Source organism: Pseudophryne corroboree, chromosome 9 (genome assembly GCF_028390025.1).
Source record: "Pseudophryne corroboree isolate aPseCor3 chromosome 9, aPseCor3.hap2, whole genome shotgun sequence".
In the NCBI taxonomy this organism is placed as follows: domain Eukaryota; kingdom Metazoa; phylum Chordata; class Amphibia; order Anura; family Myobatrachidae; genus Pseudophryne; species Pseudophryne corroboree.
Window position 1 is genome coordinate 117,410,831 of NC_086452.1, and position 25,980 is coordinate 117,436,810.

Consider the following 25,980-nt stretch of genomic DNA (forward strand, 5'->3'; position numbering starts at 1 on the left):
CGTAAGAGGTTTTTAGCTGTGTGCGTATTCTGGAAAGCGGCGATACAAAGCGTAGCCTGCCTAGGAAAGAGTTGGCGTTTGCGAGATGCTGCTACTGGTGCCGCCGCTGCTGTTCTTGCGGCGGGAGTCCATACATCTACCCAGTGGGCTGTCACAGTCATATAGTCCTGAGCCTTCCCTGCTCCACTTGTCCACATGTCCGTGGTTAAGTGGACATTGGGTACAACTGCATTTTTTAGGACACTGGTGAGTCTTTTTCTGAGGTCTGTGTACATTTTCGGTATCGCCTGCCTAGAGAAATGGAACCTAGATGGTATTTGGTACCGGGGACACAGTACCTCCAACAAGTCTCTAGTTGCCACTGCAGTAATGATGGATACCGGAACCACGTTTCTCACCGCCCAGGATGCCAAGGCCTCAGTTATCCGCTTTGCAGCAGGATGACTGCTGTGATATTTCATCTTCCTCGCAAAGGACTGTTGGACAGTCAATTGCTTGGTGGAAGTAGTAAAAGTGGGCTTACGAGTACGACTTCCCCTCTGGGATGACCATCGACTCCCAGCAGCAACAACAGCAGCGCCAGCAGCAGTAGGCGTTACACGCAAGGATGCATCGGAGGAATCCCAGGCAGGAGAGGACTCGTCATAATTGCCAGTGACATGGCCTGCAGGACTATTGGCATTCCTGGGGAAGGAGGAAATTGACACTGAGGGAGTTGGTGGGGTGGTTTGCGTGAGCTTGGTTACAAGAGGAAGGGATTTACTGGTCAGTGGACTGCTTCCGCTGTCGCCCAAAGTTTTTGAACTTGTCACTGACTTATGATGAATGCGCTGCAGGTGACGTATAAGGGAGGATGTTCCGAGGTGGTTAACGTCCTTACCCCTACTTATTACAGCTTGACAAAGGCAACACACGGCTTGACAAATGTTGTCCGCATTTCTGTTGAAATACTTCCACACCGAAGAGCTGATTTTTTTGGTATTTTCACCAGGCATGTCAATGGCCCTATTCCTCCCACGGACAACAGGTGTCTCCCCGGGTGCCTGACTTAAACAAACCACCTCACCATCAGAATCCTCCTGGTCAATTTCCTCCCCAGTGCCAGCAACACCCATATCCTCCTCATCCTGGTGTACTTCAACACTGACATCTTCAATCTGACTATCAGGAACTGGACTGCGGGTGCTCCTTCCAGCACTTGCAGGGGACGTGCAAATGGTGGAAGGCGCATGCTCTTCACGTCCAGTGTTGGGAAGGTCAGGCATCGCAAACGACACAATTGGACTCTCCTTGTGGATTTGTGATTTCGAAGAACGCACAGTTCTTTGCTGTGCTTTTGCCAGCTTGAGTCTTTTCATTTTTCTAGTGAGAGGCTGAGTGCTTCCATCCTCATGTGAAGCTGAACCACTAGCCATGAACATAGGCCAGGGCCTCAGCCGTTCCTTGCCACTCCGTGTGGTAAATGGCATATTGGCAAGTTTACGCTTCTCCGACAATTTTATTTTAGATTTTTGAGTCCTTTTTTTACTGATATTTGGTGTTTTGGATTTTACATGCTCTGTACTATGACATTGGGCATCGGCCTTGGCAGACGACGTTGCTGGCATTTCATCGTCTCGGCCATGACTAGTGGCAGCAGCTTCAGCACGAGGTGGAAGTCGATCTTGATCTTTCCCTATTTTTGGAACCTCAACATTTTTGTTCTCCATATTTTAATAGGCACAACTAAAAGGCACCTCAGGTAAACAATGGAGATGGATGGATACTAGTATACTTATGGATTGACGAGCGACTGCCGACACAGAGGTAGCTACAGCCGTGGACTACCGTACTGCGTCTGCTGCTAATATAGACTGGATGATAATGATATAAAAAATATATATATATATCACTACTGCAGCCGGACAGGTATATATTATATAATGACGGACCTGCTGGACACTGTCAGCTCAGCACTGCAGACTCCTAAAGTAAGCTACTAGTAGTATCAAGAAGATAGAAAAAAAAAAACACCACAGGTAGGTGGTATACAATTATGGATGGACTAGCGACTGCCGACACAGAGGTAGCTACAGCCGTGGACTACCGTACTGCGTCTGCTGCTAATATAGACTGGATGATAATGATATAAAAAATATATATATATATATATATATCACTACTGCAGCCGGACAGGTATATATTATATAATTACGGACCTGCTGGACACTGTCAGCTCAGCACTGCAGACTCCTAAAGTAAGCTACTAGTAATATCAAGAAGATAGAAAAAAAAAAAACACCACGGGTAGGTGGTATACAATTATGGATGGACGAGCGACTGCCGACACAGAGGTAGCTACAGCCGTGGACTACCGTACTGCGTCTGCTGCTAATATAGACTGGATGATAATGATATAAAAAATATATATATATCACTACTGCAGCCGGACAGGTATATATTATATAATGATGGACCTGCTGGACACTGTCAGCAGAATGCGTTTATAGAATAAAAACACCACACGACGAGTGTTTAACTTTTTCAGGCAGACAATCACAATATACTGGTGGTCAGTGGTCACTGGTCAGTCACACTGGCACTGGCAGTGGCACTCTGGCAGCAAAAGTGTGCACTGTTAAAATATGTACTCCTGCTATAACTGCTCCCCAGTCTCCCCCACAATTAAGCTGTGTGAGCAGTGAGCACTCAGCACAGTCAGATATACAGTATTACATAGATGATGCAGCACACTGAGGGCACACTGAGGCTGAGCACAGATATGGTATGTGACTGTGTCACACTGTGTATTGTTTTTTTTCAGGCAGAGAACGGATTAATTATACTGGTGGTCACTGGTCACACTATCAGCAAGTAGTAGTGGTCACTGGTCAGTCACACTGGCACTGGCAGTGGCACTCTGGCAGCAAAAGTGTGCACTGTTAAAATATGTACTCCTGCTATAACTGCTCCCCAGTCTCCCCCACAATTAAGCTGTGTGAGCAGTGAGCACTCAGCACAGTCAGATATACAGTATTACATAGATGATGCAGCACACTGAGGGCACACTGAGGCTGAGCACAGATATGGTATGTGACTGTGTCACACTGCTGTGTATCGTTTTTTTTCAGGCAGAGAACGGTCACACTATCAGCAAGTAGTACTCCGTCCTAATATGCTCCCCAAAATTAGTAAATCAAGTGTCACTCTCTACTCTCTCTCTAGTCTACAGTCTAAACGGAGAGGACGCCAGCCACGTCCTCTCCCTATCAATCTCAATGCACGTGTGAAAATGGCGGCGACGCGTGGCTCCTTATATAGAATCCGAGTCTCGCGATAGAATACGAGCCTCGCGAGAATCCGACAGCGGGATGATGACGTTCGGGCGCGCTCGGGTTAGCCGAGCAAGGCGGGAAGATCCGAGTCTGCCTCGGACCCGTGTAAAAAGGCTGAAGTTCGGGGGGGTTCGGTTTCCGAGAAACCGAACCCGCTCATCTCTAGTTTCTAGTACGCATATAAGATTATATTACTGATATGCAGAATTACTGTGTGTTTCTGGTACGCATGTTATTTTCTATGAGAATTTAAGTACAGACCAAGTAATTACTACGCTATATAGCGATTGTATGTCTCCCTGTCATATTTAGATTTTAATACTTCTGGACCACAGAATGGGAGACTGATACGGTTTGAGTCAAGCCATTATTTGGTACGCACTTTGATTGTTTGCGTGTGACAGAGACTTTAAAGAAAATACTACACCATAGGCGCTATTGTTCTTCCTGTTGTTTTCTAGTTATCTTTGGGCCACTTGTACCTAGTGGCACGTTTGAAGAACCCAGCTGCCAGCCATAAGACGTGGAGGGTGTGGACTCTTTTTTTTATTTTTGGCCTGTAATCACAACTAATATATCCCGAGTGCGGGAATAGGACCTAAGACTTACTTCCAATTACTGTACTAAGTACTGAATTTGTGTGAACGGATATATAGACAAGAACGACCGCACTGATCCTACTTTGTTGCATATATATATATATATATATATATAGTGGTCAGCGGCACTCATGGCTCCCGGTCAGGGAATGAAAGAAGACACAAGCGTTGTGTAGTCAACGTTTCAATGTTATTCAAGTGAACATTTTCCTCAGGACATAGAAAAGACATTAACAGCACATACCTTTATACCTGTCTGAAGTCCTCCATGGCGCCCGCCGTCCGTCGTGTCTCAGTCCATCAGAGATGACGTCACGGATACGCACCGGCCGCAGCGTCACGGAGAACATCAGAACACCTGTGTTAACAATTGACAGCAGACGCTGTGTGAAAATAAACAACATACATGCAAAATAATGAACAAGACTAGAATAGCTAATTAGGCAATATGAGTGTGGTACATCCAGACCTCTACAACATAACTTTGCAGAGTAAAGGATCCGCACCAGATAGCATTCAATAAAGTATAAAGGAGAAAATATATACATAAACTCCAATCTATCGGGATTGTAACTATATGCAGCTCTCCTATGTACACTTTTTAACTTCCAATCAATTTGTGATAATAATGTTGTGTTAAGTACAATCAATTCTAGTCTTGTTCATTATTTTGCATGTATGTTGTTTATTTTCACACAGCGTCTGCTGTCAATTGTTAACACAGGTGTTCTGATGTTCTCCGTGACGCTGAGGCCGGCGCGTATCCGTGACGTCATCTCTGATGGACTGAGACACAACGGACGGCGGGCGCCATGGAGGACTTCAGACAGGTATAAAGGTATGTGCTGTTAATGTCTTTTCTATGTCCTGAGGAAAATGTTCACTTGAATAACATTGAAACGTTGACTACACAACGCTTGTGTCTTCTTTCATTCCCTGACCGGGAGCCGTGAGTGCCGCTGACCACTATATTTATTTATGGACATCCATTTCATGGATATTACCGGGAAGGCACCGGCTTTGCTTAATTATGTATAATTGAATGGAGTGCTGCTGATCTCTACATTGTATGTATATATATATCGCAAATTTGTTTATGGGACATTGGGAAGAGACTCATGTATACGGCCTGGAAGCTTTTAAAGAAAAAGTGGTGCTTTACAGACGCTATATCGATGACATTTTAATTATCTGGAACGGCACGATTGAATCTTTTAATGAGTTCTTAAATATGCTGGGGCACAATGATTTTAATTTGACCTTCACTTCAAATATTAACGACAAGTCAGTCGAATATCTGGATTTGGTATTAACCGGTGAGAATGGGGGCATCACCACCAAGAACTACATAAAGGAGGTGGATACGAACAGCTATTTACACTACCGGAGTAACCACCTCCAGAAGTGGAAGGATAACATTCCGGCGTCACAATTCTCGAGGATAAAGAGGAACTGCACCATTCCAAAAGACTGTGAAGATCAACTCAAAATCTACAGTAAGAGGTTCCAAGACAAGGAGTACCCCGAGCATATCGTGGAGAAAGCCCTGGAAAAAACAAGGAAGGTCAACAGGGATGAACTTCTGAAATATAAACCAAGAGACGCCAAAAAAGACTCGGTCGCCTTCATCACCTCCTATAATCAACATGAGAAGAACATCAGGAAATCACTCAAGACTCACTGGAATATTCTTCTCATGGACCCTGTCCTCAAAGACCTCCTACCGCCCGAACCAGTCATCATCTTCAAGAAATCTAGGAACCTGAAGGACCACCTTGCACCCAGCCTACTTAAGGAGAAGTCTACCAAGAGCTCTGCTATGCCTAGATGTGTGGGTTCATTTAAATGCGGGAAATGCAATATTTGCAAGTTCCTACATCCAAACCGGAAAACCTTCAGCGATATGGAAGAAAAGGAAATCTACACTATCAAGGAATTCATGAACTGCAATACCGTGTCCGTCATCTATTTGCTGGAATGTTCTTGCAAGAAGAAGTATGTAGGCAAGACCAAAAGACCATTGAAGATGAGGATCCAGGAACACATAAGGAATATAAAAAACAAGGTGGAGAGCCATACTGTCTCCAGACATTTTACATCACACCATAACTCCAACCCAGAGGACCTCACATTTAAAGCGATTGAGCTGGTGCGCCTGGGGGAGAGAGGAGGAGACCTCGCGAACAAACTCTCAAGAAGAGAGATGTACTGGATCTTCCAGCTCCAGACCCTGCAACCGGTGGGTCTGAATGAGAGCTATGAAATCGCACCCTTTTTATGAGGTGCTGTATTCTTCCGTAATCTTCACCCGCCACTATGCCCCCTCTGCACGTCCCTCCTCACTTCTCACTCATTCATGGATACTTGTGTTACATTAAAGCATGCTAACAAACTGGGTTTTTGTGTGTTTTATGTGCGATTGGGTCATGACATTAAGATGTTTACCTCTCAAGTACAGTCAAACCACACTGGTACGCCCAATCTCGTTCGATCTTGGAAGCTAAGCAGTGTTTTGGGCCTGATCAGTACCAGGGAGGGGGACTGCCTGGGAATATCAGGTACTGTAAGGACTGACAAATAACATCGAGCTATTTAGTGACCTAATCAATACCATAAGTTGCTAACCAGTTAACTCTACTAACACATATTTATCCAGGATGCACTCTACTGTCACCAGTGCACTATTTTGTCCTCACAAAATACACACACATCACTATAAACCTCCCCTCACTGTGAGGTAACGAATACTTCTTTTAAACTAACGTTTTCATACTTCCCTAAACTCACATTCACTTAATAGCCACACGCACTTTATATCATATGCACTCTGCATTTATGCATTTTTATCATTGGATCCCAGCTTGTTTTAACATATATAAATATTCCATATTAAATTTTTCCATATTATGTTGTCTATACATATATGTAAATACTTATCTGTCATGTTTATTTATTTATATATGTATATATATATGTTTATTTGTATATACAATGAACTAGCACATGAGCCTTCACCATTTCTTCTCTGCTTGTTACATGGTCCGGTTTCCATGGCTACCGATGGAATATGAAATTGTGTCTCCAAGGACTCCTTAAAGATGGCCACTACGTTTCCCTATGTTTCCTATGGAGATTATCATCACCAAAATGGCCGCCGCTATTCAATGGACATATGTAACATGGAGACCTGAACTAGAGCTGCTGTGAACTGAAGAGACCGCAGCACAATGAGCGGATGACGTCGCCGGCGCATGCGCACGAACATGACCGGAAGTGGGGCGGAAATGTCCGGAGTCACGTGACGCGTCCCCTCCGTCACCGGAAGTGTGGCGGAAGTGCCGCAATTTAACACATAAAGTACATTTCTGGACGATTACAACATTGTTTAAGCACAAAAACCACTCGTTTTTTATGTCAGTTAGATCATGATACCCCCTTTTGCTTTTATATGTGTACCAATTGAGTGTCCTTGTTGTTCTGTATACCGCATATGTTAATGATACCACATGACTAGTTATGACATCACCAACCCTGAGTCAGTCCATCAGGGGTATAAATAGGCATATTATCTCATTCTGTCCTTACCCTTTGAAGAAGTCAGCTGTGACGAAACGCGTTGGGCTCCCTGTGGTGACCCCCCTGTGCCTATTTTAAAAGCTAAGTTATAACTTCTTATTTTTTACTGAGACATTTATAACCCCAGGATTTTACTAATAGTCTTATGGTTTAAACCTACTTTTATGTGATTAATAAAACTTGTTTGTATCATTTTATAGTTTTTTGGCATTTAAATCAATCTTTTAACAATTGCATTTTAAATCACACCAGTCGCCGGTACCTTTATTCCCCCATTTTTATATATATATATATATATATATATATATATATATATATATATATATATATATATACGGACAGAGGAAAATCGCACACATTTCCATGTATAGCCAAATTAGGTGCTGAAGTCCCATAAAATATTATTCGGTCCACTTATGTATAGCACACCACCAAGCAGCCATCCACATAGAGACCAGCACACTGCAAAAATGTTTCAATGCTTTTGTATTCAAAAGACGTGTTTCATAAATTCCATAAAAAGAGCAGTTAGTAGAAGGTTATTCCTTCCAATTGTAGAAGCTTTAAAACATGTTACTTAACAAGTCAACTTAGGAGGCTTTTTCATCCCTCTAGCCCAACAGCCGTTTTCGGTGCGTGACCACCTTCCTCAAGGGCTCCACAAACACTGACCACCAAACTGCTCTATAAGTAGCTAGGGCGCCAATCATCACCCACATCTGTGTTACCCCACTCACCTGTTCCGTCACGCCATGCAGATGTTCACTCACTGATGTCCGCTGTGGAACGCACGCCAGCCGCAGCTGGAATGCACTTCCGGTTACGGTCTGTACGGTGGCCCAGGGTCCATGCGGTTCAATGCAGGGTAAAATACTGGTACTCACAAAGAGGTGTAGAGCGTTTTCGGGGAATAAAATAATAATAGCCCCTTAAAGGCATACCAACACCCGTTACTCATAACAATCTCCGTAACCATGGGACCGGCTGCTGTCTATGAACAATGTACATTGGTGGTCATTCCGAGTTGTTTGTTCGTTGCCGTTTTTTGCAACGCAGCGATTAGGTGGAAAATGCGCATGCGCATGGTACGTAGCGCGCATGCGTTAAGTAATTTAACACAAAACTTTGGAGATTTACACAAGCTCGAGCGACGTTTTTTCAATGCTCGAGTGATCGTAGTGTGATTGACAGGAAGTGGGTGTTTCTGGGCGGAAACTGGCCGTTTTCAGGGAGTGTGCTAAAAAAACGCAGGCGTGCCAGGTAAAAACGCAGGAGTGGCTGGAAAAACGGGGGAGTGGCTGGCCGAACGCAGGGCGTGTTTGTGACGTAAAACCAGGAACTAAACGGACCGAGGTGATCGCAATCTAGGAGTCTGGAGCTACTCAGAAACTGCAAGGAATTATTTAGTAGCAGTTCTGCTAATTTTTCGTTCGCTATTCTGCTAAGCTAAGATACACTCCCGGAGGGCGGCTGCCTAGCGTGTGCAATGCTGCTAAAAGCAGCTAGAGAGCGAACAACTCGGAATGAGGGCCATTGTATAGAGTATACAATTCCATTTAACTTATTCACTAAATCTCAGGGAGTTGGTTCCATAATCTGGTTCCAAAAATGTACTCTCCTGTAGTACCGTATAAATATTCCAGCCAGGTCAATAATGTACGTTTTTGGCAGAAATAAGGATTTCTCTACACATTCTGGCGTTATAGAAATAAGCTTTTATGCAGTTTTTTTTTTTTTACATTTTCCTGCTACCTGAATATAGTAGCTGAATGGCTTGCTCTTCACAGTGCAATATTACAGGAGCAGAGTATTAGACTTACATTATGCAGAAACGCCCATTTGTGCATAATTTGAGCAGAAATTTACTTGCTGAATAAAAGCCCTTTATCTCTCTCCCAGTTTTGATACATCTCCCCTAATATTGTATTATTATCAGTTATTTATTTATATACTGTAGCACATATTCCACAGCGCTTACAGAGAATATTTGGCCATTCACATCATCCACTGCCCCAGTGGAGCTTACAATTTACAGTATATTCGCTTCCATGCGTACACGCACACAAATTCACGCTAGGGTTGTTTGTTTGGAACCAATTAACCTACCAGTACATTTTTGGATTGTAGGAGGAAACCGGAGTACCTGGAGGAAACCCACACAAGCATTGGGAGAATATACAAACTCCACACAGTTAGGGCCATGGCGGGAATCGCACCGATGAGTGTTGTGAGGCAGTAATACTAACCATTACACTGTCTGTGCTGCCCATGAGAACTTTGTATGAGAACTTTTGCATATACTGTAAGCCGTAGTCATGAATAAGAATATTAATAATCACATAGCTATATATTTGTGTTATAGACCGACATAGCAGCTATTTTATGTTTAGCTGCACGTAAAGATGTTGTTTCCTGTGAAATGGCTCCACACTTGTTTACTATGGTAAGCGGCGGTTATGAATGCGTTTCTCTGTACTGTGCATAATTAACTGAAAAAAGGCCAATGCCTGGTAAATGAGTGGTCTGTAACCGGGGTGACATAATTGTTTAATTAATGTAATATGTGCCGGTGCATATAAAACAAAAAGCTCCTTAACTAATTCCTTAGGTTTGATTTCAGCTTCTACAGAGGAATAAGTACCTCAGATTAAAAAGCTACATGGGCTATGGAGCACAGACAATTCAGGTGCCATTTTCGTTATTCGTGTACCAGTATGGAAGGCCATTAAAGCTGTAATTAGTCAGAATTTGTCCACACTACAAATGAAATCTTGGACACATATTTTTTTTCCAGATTAAGACTGATTAAAACAGCAGAGTAAAAAGTAATTTATTAGAAGTGCAGAGTATATGGCAATGATGGAGGCGGGCCAATATATATCAAATGGGAGGCAATTAGCATTTCAATTGATTTAGCATGACAATAACTGCAGGTAATTATGCTATTTAACAGCTTTTAGGTAGTGCTAATTAGATGCTACATACCACAGTTGTACAGCATTTGTGCATACAAGCAAATTACTTATGCACATATAAAACAATTATGTATAATGTAGCGGAGGTAAAAGCCATTCCAATAAATGAAAATACATGCGGTGACTAGGAATCAAGTTGCAGAGGTAGAACGTTTAATAGGAAATGGATGGTGATCAAAGAATGGAAGAGAATGGGAAACAGGGAATTATCACTAATTATGTCCATCATAGGCAGCCTCTTGGCTCCGTTCCCTCACTAGATGAGTTGACCTGTTAATTGGAATTGTGTTTTACTCAGCTGTTTTTAATTTCCTTTTGGGCAGCGTTTAGTCATCTCCTTACCTCCAGTCTATGATATTTTTTTTTCCTATTATTCAGTAACAGTTTGAGTAGCTGAAAAGAATGAAGTAAGCAGGAGGACTGGGTGTTCGCCAAACACAGACAGAGCTCTGCTCTGCACATTTTGGAAAGAAGAAAGGTAATCTGATTCAGCTACTAATGAATGTTGTTCTTTCAGTGTGTTTCTTATTTAATAAGAATAATCACAGCTACTGCAAAGGTTCTCTTCACAAGGATTAGTTGCATTTCAGTGGGAAAATAATGTCACTGAAATCAATGGAGCCATTGCTTTTTATTGGGAAAGTACTGGTTTTGAATTCAACAGAAGTACAAGGGGAAAGTTCTATAATTGAAGAGAATGGATCTACAATTAAACTACTGTCATCAAAGTCCGCAGGGGGAGAACATTCACTGAAGCTAATTAAGCATTTGTCAGCTTGGTAAGCAGCCAAATTTCTATAGACAGGTTTTTTTATTTGTTTCATTTTTATTAGCTTTTTACTTTCCCCCAATAATTTTAGTTTTTATTTTGTGTTCCTGAGTGCTGAGAGCTCCACAGGACAAAAAGGAAAGCACAGAGTTATAGCAAAATTATAGCGAAATATTTAGCAATCAGCACTTTACAAGAAGTTTCTAAAGTAAATGTAGTCATTTTGTTTTTCCTTCCAAATACTCACCCACACATCACATTCCCGTTCATGGTTTCCCACCTAGAGCAGTTGCCATTTTTATTTAGAGGGCAACGTCTCCTTAACTGTATACACACAGCAGCCAGAGAAACAGCACACCAGTCCAGGGTTTTCATGCAAACTAGCTGTGGCTAGTTTCATTGTGCAGTACATAAAACAAAACGTAAAAATAAATCCAAGCCTATATGGGCACTAACTAAATATAACAGATTCCCTCTCTCAGGGTGGTAGGACCTAATACCTCTACCACAAACACAGGCATATGCGCAGTACGTACAGTCAGTAAATCAGTGTCTCATTACAGGCCTGTTGTCTGTTTCCCCAGGTAGTCAGACTCTGATCCAAACCGTGACACAGCTTTTATCAGATTCTTATAGGTGCACGCACTAAATTAGCCTGCTTTCAGGCTGAAGGCCTAAAGACCTGAAATGGGTCTTGTGGATGGAGCCCTCCCTTCTCTCTCACATCCATACCGCCAGGACCCATTTCTGGCTTTTTACTGAAAGCCCAAACTCTAATCAAGTCTGTTTATCAAAACAGGCATTTCCTGGGGGTTTTAAATACATAGGCCAGAAACCTGGGACAAACATATTTGCCGTTTATCACTGTACCAGTGCTTCCATCACGCCTACCTACAAATAAATTGCAACATTTTGATTTACAGAAGTATCCTTTAATTAATTCCATTTATAGAAAGCACAATACTATACCTAGTCCAGAGCATTAATATAGGCAATTACTGGTACTAATTATTCAGGTATTTTTTGGGGCACAATTTGCGCTCTCGTTGTCATTTTGTTTCAAGTGTCTAGCTCAGTGGGATCACTTGCTACATTCACGCTGGTACACATTGGCGTTTCTATAATGGGTGCAGTGTGTGCGGCGACCTGAGTCCAGGGGGGGGCCATACTTACCTTTCCGGAGTCCATTGCTGACCATATGTGGGCCCCCTCCTCTCCTGTAGCCGTTGCGCCGCTGCTAGCGCACTGACCACAAGAGACTCTGGCACAGTGTCAGAGTCTACAGCGCATGCGCAGGACTCAGAAAAAATGGCGCGGCGGCCATTTTTCTGAGTCTTGCGCATGCGCTGTAGACTCTGGCAGCGGCGCGACGGCTACAGGAGAGGAGGGGGCCCACACACGGAGTCTGCACACGGGTCCCCTTCTCTCTAGAGACACCCCTGCTGGTACATTTCTTTCCTTTCTGACATTTCCCAACATAGGTTTATTATAACATCCCTATCAAATACAAGACCACAGGAACACTCATTCTTTTTCAACTACAGTTTCCTACACTATCACATCTAGGCACTCTGGCAATAGAAGTAATATGTGAACACATAACAGATGATACAGCAGCAGCAGCACTGGGTCAGCTCAGAAGACACCTCACACTGTAGCTGCCTGAAGAGAGGAGGTGAGACAAGGATGGGAAAATAGGACTGGGGCTGCACAAACAACAGTGTAACGGGAACTAGATTGGTGGCCAATGTGAAGATGTATGGAGCTGCTGCAGCTGCGAATGGGCATACGTTCTATATGCAGAGAGCTCTTCTGATCAGAGCTCTCTGTAGCGGCAGCTCTAATTGCGATCGTAGTTACGATTTTTGCAGAGATGGAGACACAGCTGCCTCTGTCTCTGGGAAAAAAAATAATCACATGGGGAGGTTCCTGGGTATTTTGAACCCCCACTGGCGTACACCACTGATGAGCGCAGGGTTCCAGCCACTCATCCCAACCTAGCCTTAACTGCTGTATTGTAAAAATGTCTGCCCTTGATATAGGGATATATTTTGAAAGCGTATTATGTCTTTTAGAGAGTACTTGGGGGCCTATTCATTATCCATTATGGACCCATTGGACATGCGGAAATAAAAGTTACTGCATATTTTCATAAAGGGGACCAATTCATACTATATAATAAAAGACTAACTCTGCTCCTCACCTCTATTTTGGGAACTCAAGTGCTTTGCCTCTAGATGGTGCCCACTGGAGCAATTCGAGTGTTGGAGCCCTGCTTCTTCCTAACAGAAGGAAGTCCGGGGTTGTGAAGACAGATCCACACGGTGCAACGTTAGATCACGCATGTGCAGTGGGCCAATCAGGCACTGGTAAGTACTACTGTTACCCCTGTAGCTGTGATAGTGATTGTGGGGACAGCTGATTATTGGAGCAGCTGTGCCCTCACCAGAGCTATACAATAATGCTCTGGTAATTGTGTATCCACTGCCACAACTCGAGGCAAGTTGGATACTTCGTCATCGGGGGCCATCCAATAAATAGGCCCCTTGAAGAGGGATCTGAGAAAGCAAAATTGTTTAGCATGGAAAGACCTTATAACTGGTACAGTTCTTCACCTATTTGCACACTGCCATGGCACATAATTAAGCTGCTACGATGTTGCCTTCAAGGTTGGAGGAAACTAAGAATGACACCATATTGACGCTTTGGTAGGTGAGATAACATCTCCTATATAATAGCCCAGATCTGTGACTCTGTGCCTGTGTGTATAACACTGGGTGTGGCTATGAGCTCTCATTGGGTTAGCAGCAGGTCTATCACACCCAGTCCACAGCTGATTGGGCGAGAAATGCCCTCCCACACAGGTTACATCCAATGGGAGGCTCTGCCCTTTGGCTGCTGTGTGTTCCCAGAGCAGGATTAACAATGGGGCTGATGGAGCTCCAGGTCCACACCCCAAAATAGGTCCACTGCATCTGCAGCAACATACCCTCCAATATTTTGCACATAAAAATCGCTAAAAATTCGAAAAGGGAGCGAGGCCACGGGTAAAGTGGCATGGCCCCACCCCTTTTCCTATACTTCCAATGGAAGTATTGGAGAACCAAAAATCAGTACAGACCATAAAAAAAGGTACTGTACCTGCCAAAAAAGCCTCTGCATCTGCAGCAAGTCTCTGCGCTGTAGATAGGGGAAAAAAACAACCTTTTACTGCAGTGTCCTATGTCCTGCTGCCAGTCCGCCTGCCCCCTCCAGCATCAACAATCCTCACTCCCTAGCCGTGGTGCAGGTGGAACAAAAGCTGCTGCGGCCACCGGCATAGATGTGTCTGAAAGCGACGCAGCAGAAGGCTTACATAGCCCTCCCTGCGCCGCATACTCTCTGAGCCCCGGAGCCTCCTCTGCGTGTGATGTCACAGAAGTGCCTCCCGACACAGCCGCACCCAGATCCCCAGAGGCCCTGACTCTGCAACACAGCACCTGGGCTGCCGGCCTGGAAGCCCCGAAATGGCTAATGTAACAGATAGAGTGGGTATCGCGGAGGGTAATGTCTGGACGCTGAATCAATGTAAAAGGTGACAGTGCTGTGCAGTGCAGTGGGTGTGCAGTGTCACTGACACTGCACAGCACTCTCACCTTTTACATTGATTCAGCGAGTCAATTAGTTCTGCCAGCCAGTCACTATTGTTAGCGCCGGTGTCCCAACGCGCTGCATTACAGGGAAGTAGACGCACTAAATAAACTACAGCTCCCAGCAGCCCTTAGTGCCAAAGCATTCCGGCGCTAAGGGCTGCTGGGAGCTGTAGTTTATTGAGTGCATCTTCTTCCCTGTAATGTGGCGTGTTGGGACACCGGCACTAACAATAGTGACTGGCTGCTGTGCGAGTCTCCGAGAGCCACTGCCAAAGGAAGGACAGCAGCTTAGCTGCTTCCAGGAGGAGAAGCAGGAGAAGCATTACTCACCACTCCCCCACTCGCAGTACCTCCAGGCCCCATCCGCGGCACCCCAACACCCGCTCTCCACCACCCGCAGTGGCTCCGGACCCCCACCCACCGCACCCGCCCCTCCCCCACTTTCAGCACCCCCGGGCCCCCTCCCCCATCCGTGTCTTCCCCGCACCCGCCACTCCCCCAACCCCAAAACACAATTATGATTGGAGGTAATACTCCATATAATACAGATATTGCACGCCACAAGGGTGTGCAAGGGTTAAGGGGGCGTAGCCCCTTATGATGGTGTGAAGAGCTTCTACCTCCTCTTCGCTACCTCTTTCAGTTGGAGTACCGCAAGGCTCAGTCTTGGGTCCTCTGCTTTTCTCTATCTATACCTCATCTCTTGGTAAACTAATCAGCTCTTTTGGTTTTCAGTATCATCTGTACGCAGATGATACTCAAATCTACCTATCCTCCCCTGACTTGTCCCTATCTGTACTGGACCGTGTCACTGAATGCCTTTCTGCCATCTCATCCTGGATGACATCTCGCCACCTCAAACTGAATATTTCAAAGACAGAGTTAATTATATTTCCACCGGCCAATAGTAGGTACCAACCTGATATCTCTATTACTGTTGAAAACTCGACTATCTACCCTACCCCACAAGCTCGCTGCCTAGGTGTCATCCTTGATTCTGATCTGTCCTTTGTTCCCCACATTCAATCTGTCTCAAGATCATGTTACATGCATCTAAAAAACATATCCAAAATACGACCACAAGACACTGCTAAAACTCTAATCCACGCTCTCATTATCTCCCGCATTGATTATTGCAATAGTCTCCTAACTGGTCTTCCCAAAACGAGACTCTCACCACTACAATCCATTCTGATGCAGCGGCGAGGCTTATCTTCCTCGCTAGACGTTCATCGTCTGCAGATCCACTCTGTCAGTCCCTCCATTGGTCACCTGTACTCTACCGCATTCAATATAAAATACTTTTACTCACACACAAGGCCATTAACCAAACTACACCAACGTACATCACTTCGCTTATCACAAAATATCTCCCAACCCGACCTCTTCGCTCTTCACAAGACCTGCGTCTCTCATCCACACTCATTACTCGATCCCACTCACGACTGCAGGACTTTCATCGGGCTGCACCCACTCTGTGGAATGCCCTACCACATACAATAAGACTCTCCTCTAGTCTCCAAACCTTCAAGCGTTCCACGAAAACTCACCTCTTTAGGCAAGCGTATCAAATTCCTGAACCGCCCACATAACTTTCATAAACCTTCCTATCAAATTGCATCCACTCTGGACAGTCCACACACATCCTCACATGTCTTCTCATTCTATGCAATAGATAGCACCTTTCCTTGTGTACATATGCCTATTTCCCTATAGATTGTAAGCTTGCGAGCAGGGCCTTCCTACCTCTATGACTGTTATCACCCAGTTTGTTATTGTTATTTCAAATTGTAAAGCGCAACGGAATTTGCTGCGCTATATAAGAAACTGTTAATAAATAAATAAGAGCGCCCGTAGGGTGCGATGAATTACCTAGTAATACAATATGCAACTATTGGGCAGATGTATCAAACCGTCTAAAGAGGATAAGTGGAGAAGCTTCCCATCCAACCAATTAGATTTTAGCTATTACTGTAAGTATCTAGTGCATACTATAAAAAGGTAGAAGCAATCTGATTGGTTACTATGGGCAACTTCTCTAGTGTCTGTTCCTGGCTCCGTAGTACCTGTTCCTGACCTACCTGCCCAGCTCTGACCATGTCTGTGTCAGTCATCTCCGTGTTTAACATATCACAGCAAATTACTATATTGGCTCCAGAGTATTGCAGCCCGTACTTGGGAACCCAGACAGAGGGCTGCGACCTCAGTGTTGGGTACATTGAAGCCCAAACCTCCTTTTGGTCTCCCTGATGGGCACCACCAACATGTTAGACTCCGCGCCTCTGTACTAGATATCTGCCAGTTCCTAAAGTATGGGTGGCATCCTCAATCCATCTGAGAGTTTGTATCAAAGGGGCTCCACACAATGGCAAACTTGAACACTAGGCACAATTTGCATGTATGTAATTTGTACACTGCAAAGAAATACTTAGAGGGCAGGGCCTTTACCTGGGAGGCACGTCTCCTGGATTTGAGGGAGTGCTGAGATAGAGAGACCCCACCAGTCAGTGCCCAGAACTATGAGCCTTGGTGAGACCGCCACACACCATGGTGCAGAAATCCTGCAATGGGGAGGGCCTACCCCAGCCCTGCCAGGGAGAATAAACTGAAGGTGGGTTTTGGAAGGCTGGACCCCGGGGATCCAGAATAACGCAGGGATGGGGGCTCTCCTCATTGATGGCTCAGATCACCCCACAAAGAGGTCAGCATCCTCAGCAAGCCCCGCTCTGGGAGGGGGGGGGGGGGAGCCTGTACCAGGAAGACCCCAAGCACAACCCCTTTTACCACAAGCTGCAGAAATTCCTGTACAATGTGCTGGAGAGACCCCGGGGCTGGATCTTCTTATACCATGTCTACATGAGAGTACCGCCTGGGGGCACAGAGCCATTAAGTCATAGCAAAGTAGCACAGTGGTGGCACCTTTTGTTGAGAACAGATAGGGGGCAATACATAAATTGGTGCATGATGAGAACATATCTGGCTGGTCTTCCATGTAGTATCTGGTAGGTGTCTGATAAATAGTAAGGTGATTTGAGCAATAACTGAGCTATGTTACAGTATAGGACAGGCCTGTCCTACTGTATATGGGTTGGGTAGGCGTTACCGGCAGCTGGGATCCCAATGGTCAGCATCCCAACGGCGGGATCCTGGCTGCAGAATGCCGGTGGGGTAGGGAGGGCAAGTGCAGCAAAATGGGAATAGTCCCTGTTGGTCGGCATGCCGACCATCAGTATAGTGAGGGGGCGGGATGTAGGTCTCTTGACCGCCAGTCACATAACTACATCCCCTTTATATGGCCTTCATACATATGTCATACCTATTTGTCAGTACACCTTGGGGTACACTGCATAAGTATTACCATTACATGGAGGCCTTGGGGCTAGACATCCATATTCTGGAGTTTTATGTTATGACAGTTTTGTGGGGACAAAACTTTCTTGTGGTTAATTCAGTATTTTCTGTATGAGTAAGAGATGTGAGGTGAGACAGAGCCTCTCCTGTCATATTTCAGTATACTCCAGTGTTGACTATAAAAATGATATGAGAAATACCAAAGATATTATAAATATCATCTTTGTATTATTCTAATAATTTTAATAGTCAGAACTGTGGAGTATAGTGAAATATGACAGGTGAGGCAATACCTCCCCTGCCTACCTTTTCCGCACATCTCTGATCAAAATTCCCCAGGTTTCCCCTTTGTTTAATGCCCACATGAACCCTTGGGTTCCTATTTGTGTGTGTAAATCTGTCTCTGATACTAGCCAGTGCCTCCCCAGCCATTTACCTCCCCGCACGTCACTGATTTGAGTACAATTTGGGGTACAAAATAACAGAAACCCACAATTGTGTGGTTAAATGCCGTATCTTCTTTACATGTGGGGTCCAGTTGTAATATACCACTGATATCAGCAACAAGACAAACAGGATGGTGTGGGGCGGGCGGGATGGGGGCACGCAAATTATTGCCTTGACCCGAGTGACAAAAATCCTAGTTTCAGCCCTGTAGGGGGGGAAGAATGCAGGTCAAGGGGTGCAAGTTGCTAATGCAGTATTGTTTGAACACCGCTAGAGGCCCTGCATCTTGCACCACTGGCGGCCCACTCTCACCCCAAATTCAAACAATTTTGTACATAACCCGTTGGAGCTGTGAACAAAATTGTGAGAGCAAGAGGTACCATAAAGAGCATCTGCTGCTGCATCAACTTGCGGACACGATTTGATTCCTCCCTTAAAGGTGTCTTAGCTTAGACATATAACAAATCATTTTGAAGATTTGATAACTTATGCACACGTGCACATATGACAAGCAAGAATGGTGTGATTTATATATACAGTAGTAATTTATATATATATATATGTAATTTATATACAGTAGTAATTACATGTAAGGAACTGCAGTAATAGCAGAAACGGTTGTTATTTTTTTTACCATCAGCCCAGAATTTCATTTGACTAACACAACCTGTGAAAATAATGGTTTTCACACTCTGGTTAAATTGTTGGCAGTAGAATAGAAAATAGCAAATGCTCCCATAATTATCAGGCATTTTCCGAAATGCAAAACCATATTCAGAGATAAAAACAATTCCCACTTGCCTTAAGTCAGATATAATTCTTAGCTTGTATTCAAATCATTGTCTCCTAGCCATCAACAATGTTAATATTAGGGGCTATTCAGAGTTGATCACCATGGGGGTCATTCCGAGTTGTTCGCTCGCAAGCGGATTTTAGCAGATTTGCTCATGCTAAGCCGCCGCCTACTGGGAGTGAATCTTAGCATCTTAAAATTGCGAACGAAGTATTCGCAATATTGCGATTACACACCTCGTAGCAGTTTCTGAGTAGCTCCAGACTTACTCGGCATCTGCGATCATTTCAGTGCTTGTCGTTCCTGGTTTGACGTCACAAACACACCCAGCGTTCGCCCAGACACTCCCCCGTTTCTCCGGCCACTCCTGCGTTTTTTCCGGAAACGGTAGCGTTTTTTCCCACACGCTCATAAAACGGCCTGTTTCCGCTCAGTAACACCCATTTCCTGTCAATCACATTACGATCGCCAGAACGATGAAAATGCCGTGAGTAAAATTCCTAAGTGCATAGCAAATTTACTTGGCGCAGTCGCAGTGCGGACATTGCGCATTAAGCGGAAAATCGCTGCGATGCGAAGATTTTTACCGAGCGAACAACTCGGAATGACCCCCCATGTTCTGAAAATTGCAAATGGGTGATTTTCGGAATGCTGCGCACACATCGTGGCTGCAGTGCACATATGCAACCAATCATTATGCGATGGCATCCCGGAAGGAATGTGATCACAGTATGATTGACAGGTGGCGGGCTTCCGGGGGCAGCGACGCAGCATTGGGGGAAAGGGCAGCAGGGAACACAGGCATGTCATGCCTGTTTTGGGGGCTGGATGATGATATCCTGCCACCAGGAACATGCTGGGCTGGTGTAAGACTTCTTGGCGCCCTAGGCAAAAGCTCTGGACTCCCTGGCAAAAGCTCATCACCATCTTTGTGTGTGTGACCCCTGCAGATTGTCACGATCCGGGTATCTGGACGCCATTATTTACCTTTCAGGTGTCTCCTAAGGCTGGCTCAGCGTCCTAGGCCCGGTTCCCAGCTATGTTGCTAGCATTCTTATGTCATGTCTCATCCTGCTGATCCGTGGATATTGTCCTTCCAATGCCCGGGCGATTGGCATGGCGTCACCTGCCGGCGGGGGCCTCGGGCATCGTCTCCGTATTCTCAATGCATTACAGGGTATGTGGCACTCCTCACCTACTGCGGCTGCGGACGTCCATGCTGGAGGTTTGAGACGCAAGTCGGCGTTCTCTGTGTTCACCGCCGCCATTACAGAGGAATCTCCATGTGGTGTTACAAACAAGGTTTCCCTCCACTGGCCGGTATGGGCGCAGCCATCTTGGTTCCAGTCACATGATCCTGACCTCCAATCCATAGCTCCGCTGAAGTCTGCCTAATTGTTCATCCAATCCCTGCATACCTAAGGGTATAAAGGGATTGAGCCTGCACCAGGAAATCGTCAGTGCTTTGGTTGTCAAACCTTGTTTCCAGTCTCTCTCTCCTGTGGTTGTTTTCATTCCAGGTTTCCAGCTCCTGTTTCCAGTTACCACTAAGAGACCCGCACCAGCTTACCACCTTGCGGTGCAGCCTGACTCTGCAGTCTTCTGTGTTTGCTCCAGCTTCCAGCTACAGTTTCATCTGCTTCCAGCGGTCAGCTTCCAGCAGTGATCAGCTTCCTTAAAGAGCCGGTGCTTCTCCAGCGGTTACCTGCATACCATCGGTACCCGCAAACCATCGGTACCCGCACACCATCGGTTCCTATATCCTCGCTCCCTAGCTTCATTCTACTATTTGGCTGGTTCCATCCAGCATCCACTCCATGTTCTAACACCTGGCTGATTCCATCCAGCATCCACAGCTGCTACCTCATCTACAGTGTTACCGGCTTCCAGTGATACATCTGCTGGTGTGTTCCTTGGCTACACTTAATACTACGGACGGGTCTGGTAAGGACATTCCATCTCTGGGACATTAAGAACTGTACCTACTGCTACCAGTACCCTGTGGCCATTGCCAAACCCATAGTTATCCAGGAACTGTTTTATCATATCTGCTGTATACCTTCATTCATTTATCACTGCTGTGAATACATGGAGTTCTGTTAATAAACTTTTATTGACTTTTAATCCTGGTTGTCATGGTCACGCCTTCGGGCAACCTTTCTACATCCTACTCATATGCCTAGGGGTCTGATTAAACCTCCGAAGTTTAGCTTCACCTCAGTCCCTACAACTGAGGCTTCCTCCCGTCAGCTTAGGCCCTCAGTTGTGACACAGATAATGTATCGCTTCATTAACCTCATACTTGTTATTCTAGCTTGTTTTAATCTAAAAGGAAATATTTGATATTGCTAAATATGCTCCCATATGTTATATGTCCAACATGGTTTGTGCTAGGTGGACTCTGTGGCGCCCCCCGGATGCTGGCACCCTAAGCAGCTGCCTAGAGCTTCCTAATGGTAGCATCGCCCCTGGGAACATGGCAGCAGGTGTTAACCTCTATTTGAGGTTTTTGCAATGTGATCGCACTTGAATTGTGATCTCATCGCTGGGCAGTGCCACACATGCTGGGTAGCCTTCCCTGTGCTGTGGGGCCCCCAGCATGCGATTTTACTGGTCCCAGTTTTTGCTAAAATAGCAAAATAGCACAGACTGCAACCAACTCTGAATAACCCCCATAGTATTGTGGGGGGTCATTCCGACCCGATCGCTCGCTGCAGTTTGTCGCAGCGATCGGGTCGGAACTGTGCATGCACTGGCGCCACAGTGCGTCGGCGCATGGCAGCTTTCGTTACCAAGCGATCGCCTCTGAGACAGAGGCGGTCGCTAGGCAGGAGGGGGCTTAACGGCGGCGTTAAGCCACCGTTTAGGGGGAGTGGTCCGTCCAACACAGGCGTGTCCCGGACCGTTGGGGGGGGGGGGGGAGCGGGAGCGACGAGCAACTCCTGGCCAGCCACAGGAGCTGCGCTGGCCGGGAGTTACTCCTCAAATACAAAGGCATCGCCTCTGTGCGATGCTTTTGTATTTGTGCGGGGGGGGGGGGAGGGGGGCGGCACTGACATGCAGGGCGGACTAGCCCTGTGCTGGGCGTCCCCACGCATGTCTGAGTTAACGATCATAGCTGTGCTAAACTTAGCACAGCTACGATCAACTCGGAATGACCCCCTTAAGCTGCATTTGAACTGACATCTGTATTGTACTTGCACAGCTTCTATAGAAGGCAAACATACTGTATCATGGGTAGGATAAAGTATATCAGATGGTTTTTTGTTGGCATTAAACCATTATAGAAATGTTAAAGAATCAGCGTTTAGGCTGATAATCAGCCTAATGTTTAGAGGACAGAAAATGATGTGAGGACTGTGTATACTTTGCCTTGTATTCTGCCTTCTGGACCACAGTTCTGTGTACAATTATTTAAATAGTACAAGTCTTTTAAGTTCCAATAAAGTGGAAAACTGCAGCATAATAATTATGTGTTATATAACGCTCATTCTGTTCTGCCCACATGTGTAAAGTAGTGCAAGTGTCTGTGGGTGCAGCCCACAAAAAAACGCTTTCTTTAAATAAAGCACTTTTTCTAAATAAAAATCACGGCCTATTTCTTTTTTGGATTTCAAGACGTTTTTTACAGTATATATTTTTTTAACTTTTATGACAACAGTGGAACTGGAAGCACAAGTTGAGATTTCCAGTCCACTGCGCATGTGTGACTCGGCAATAGTTCTCACATGTGCAAATGCACACAGGATTGGCTAGCAAAAAGTGGTAAGGCTCCTCTTCTGCCAACCAGTATTACCCAGGAGCTACACCACCAACATCTTATTAGTAATCATTAAGTGATTTTTTTTATCACCACTATAAGAATTGGTAGAACATAGCAGTCTGTGTATTAAGACAATTATGGAGCGAGAGTGGTATGTTTCTTCTACTTCCTCACAGTATTGCCTTAAACCACTTAATTGGCATGGTCAGATCACATGTGACCGCGCCGCCCTATTGTGTCCCCGTTTTTGACGAGGAGATCCATTCTGCAGATGTGCATAATATAATATTTAAATATGAAAAAAATACTTTTTAAACTATAATAAATAAATGTTTAAAAAAACAACTCTGAATTATGAAGGGTCTCTAAGGGAAAAATTGTCGGTTAAGTGGTTTACTGTTGTTGTGTATGGCTATCAATGACAAAGAAGGGGTCAGGGTACAGCAAGGACACACACACTTTGTACACTGTTGTGACATTACTTGCGACCATCCCCCCATGACTCACCCCCCCCCCCCTTCCCACAACTCACAATCGCTTCACACCCATGCTCTCCCCTTTCCCCAATTTCTTCCCCTTCCAATGCGTGGATGGAGACAGAGGTGAGAGAGATGGATGGAGGAGGAGCAGAGATAATGCAGTGATGAAAAAGACAGACTGGGAGAGTGTGGAAAGGTGTGTCAGATAGGACCAGAGCGGGGCTGAGATGGGAAGATCGGGAAGACACATGTCAGCACTTGGAGCAGCTTCCCCCCTCTCCCCAACTATTACACCTACAAGCCCTATCCTCCCATCCAGTAGGCACAGGGTGCTAGATCAGAAAGATATGGAGATGAGAAGGAAATGAGTGAATGGCAAAAAAGATGAGAGTGATGTAGGTGGGGCAGAGATGAAGGAGAAAAAGAGATGTATAAGGCTGGAAAGATGTGGGTGGCATGAGGTTGGAGAGAGACAGGGGAAACACGTGACTTTAGAGACATGTTGGGAGGGGGGCGATAAGGTTGGAAAGCCACAAGGGTGAATGAAGATTGGGAAACACAGAGGAGGCTGGAGAGAACATTGAGGGATAGGGCTGGTGAGACACTGATGGGTGAGGACATGTGGCAGCCACCCTAGCTAGTGACCTGGTGAATGATGGGTCAAAAACTGCGTGTGTATGTGTAAATATTCTGGGATTACACTGTATGATATACCTGCTGGCAGTGTCTGCTTTCTATGGGCTATGAATAAAAGTGCCCAGAAGCAGTGATGGCAGAGCTCCATTGGAAGGAATCACTGCTGAGTTTGCCAGTTCGGATGGAAAGCTTTCTCACAGCCACCATAGGTTTTGGCTACCAACCTGTCCATTACAAATGGGACTCTATACTATTAATAGAGCACAAACATAACAGATATGAAAGCTGTCTGTAAAATGACATGCTAATTTTAATGAGGGACAAAATGCTAGGCAAATACGCTTATAACCATAGAAAAATGAATCCCATTAATACCTTTAATTAAGCACTGACAAATGCAGGTTGAACTTTATCCAAAGTATTATTGCTTTTCTGATCTACTGTAAATTAACTTTATGATAAATAAATACATGTATCACTATATTTCATTCAGACATATCCCTGTATACAGATAACATACCTTCCAACATAACCCTCTCCAGGAGGAACACAATGCTCTGCTTCTGGACTTCCCTCTTAATTTATGATTGCCATCACCTTTGCTGAAACACCTTTCTTATCCATTAACCTGTTCAAAACAGGTGCCTGCAATCATAAATTAAGAGAAGTCCAGAAGCAGAGCATTTTGTCTCTCCTGGAGAGGGTCATGTTGGGAGGTATGAGATAATACAGTGTAGGTATGGCATAGGAATATCATAACACATAGTCCGCCTGTCTGTGTGTTGTTTGTATATGTTATCTGGATGATAAGTTCATACATAATGCAGCTAGTTCATTAGGGGATACGTGATTCCTTTTTGGCTGGCTACTCCCTCACAGCAACCCACCGTGATGTCATCAGCAGGGTGGGAACTCACAGGAACGGGAGTGGAAATTGTCTTTCATACCTAGTAAAGGTGGCAAAAATAGACGGTAAATAATCTTTGTTATAAAAAGTGTGGCAGGGACAGCAGGATTCCTTATAAGGTTAATGAGGAATGACAGGATTTTACAGGATTGGAGCAGCAGTAATACTGTAGGTCTGATGGAATCCAGACCAGGTTTTAGCTGAGTCTATTGTAAGCCACAGCTGGGCTAATCACTACAACTTGTCTGCTACGTTTAAACTAAAATGTATTTGTTCAAGAGGTCATTGCTCCTGATGCCAGCAAGTGGCCAGGCTATAGGTTGGGGATCTGGGGTTATGTTAGAGACATTTGGAATCTATACTACTTGTGCTTATGAGAACTTGGAATGTTGTGCTGTTTTTTAAAGACTGCCTGTAAAACCTGACTTGCAAAACCCGCTTTGCTGTGTAACTTAGTTGACGAGAAAGAAGAGAAGAAGACTCTTTTAGAGGTCTAGGATCCGCCCACTTTCATTTACTAGCTATACTGTTGCTCCTCTTCCTTTCTATTTTTCTCATCATATACCGATACATATAGACCACATTGTGTTTATTCTTTTTGAAACATCACGGCTAGGAGAAAATCACGACTGGGGCCGATTTTACCCCATACATTGGCTGTGCTTCATTAAGGACATTACCAATTGTACCATTTAACTTTGTCCTCTCATGAGCAGCCGAATGGGATTACCTGTTTATT

The 25,980-nt window shown here is 44.9% G+C and overlaps 1 protein-coding gene and 1 pseudogene across 7 annotated transcripts in view; one reads left to right on the forward strand and one right to left on the reverse strand.

Moving 5' to 3' along the window:
• The window catches only part of CACNA1E (calcium voltage-gated channel subunit alpha1 E), a 1,569,892-nt gene that overhangs the window by 1,337,002 nt on the left and 206,910 nt on the right, over nt 1–25,980 (reverse strand). The gene's annotated exons all lie outside the window — the stretch shown is intronic.
• LOC134964972 (5S ribosomal RNA) lies at nt 6,364–6,483 on the forward strand (annotated as a pseudogene).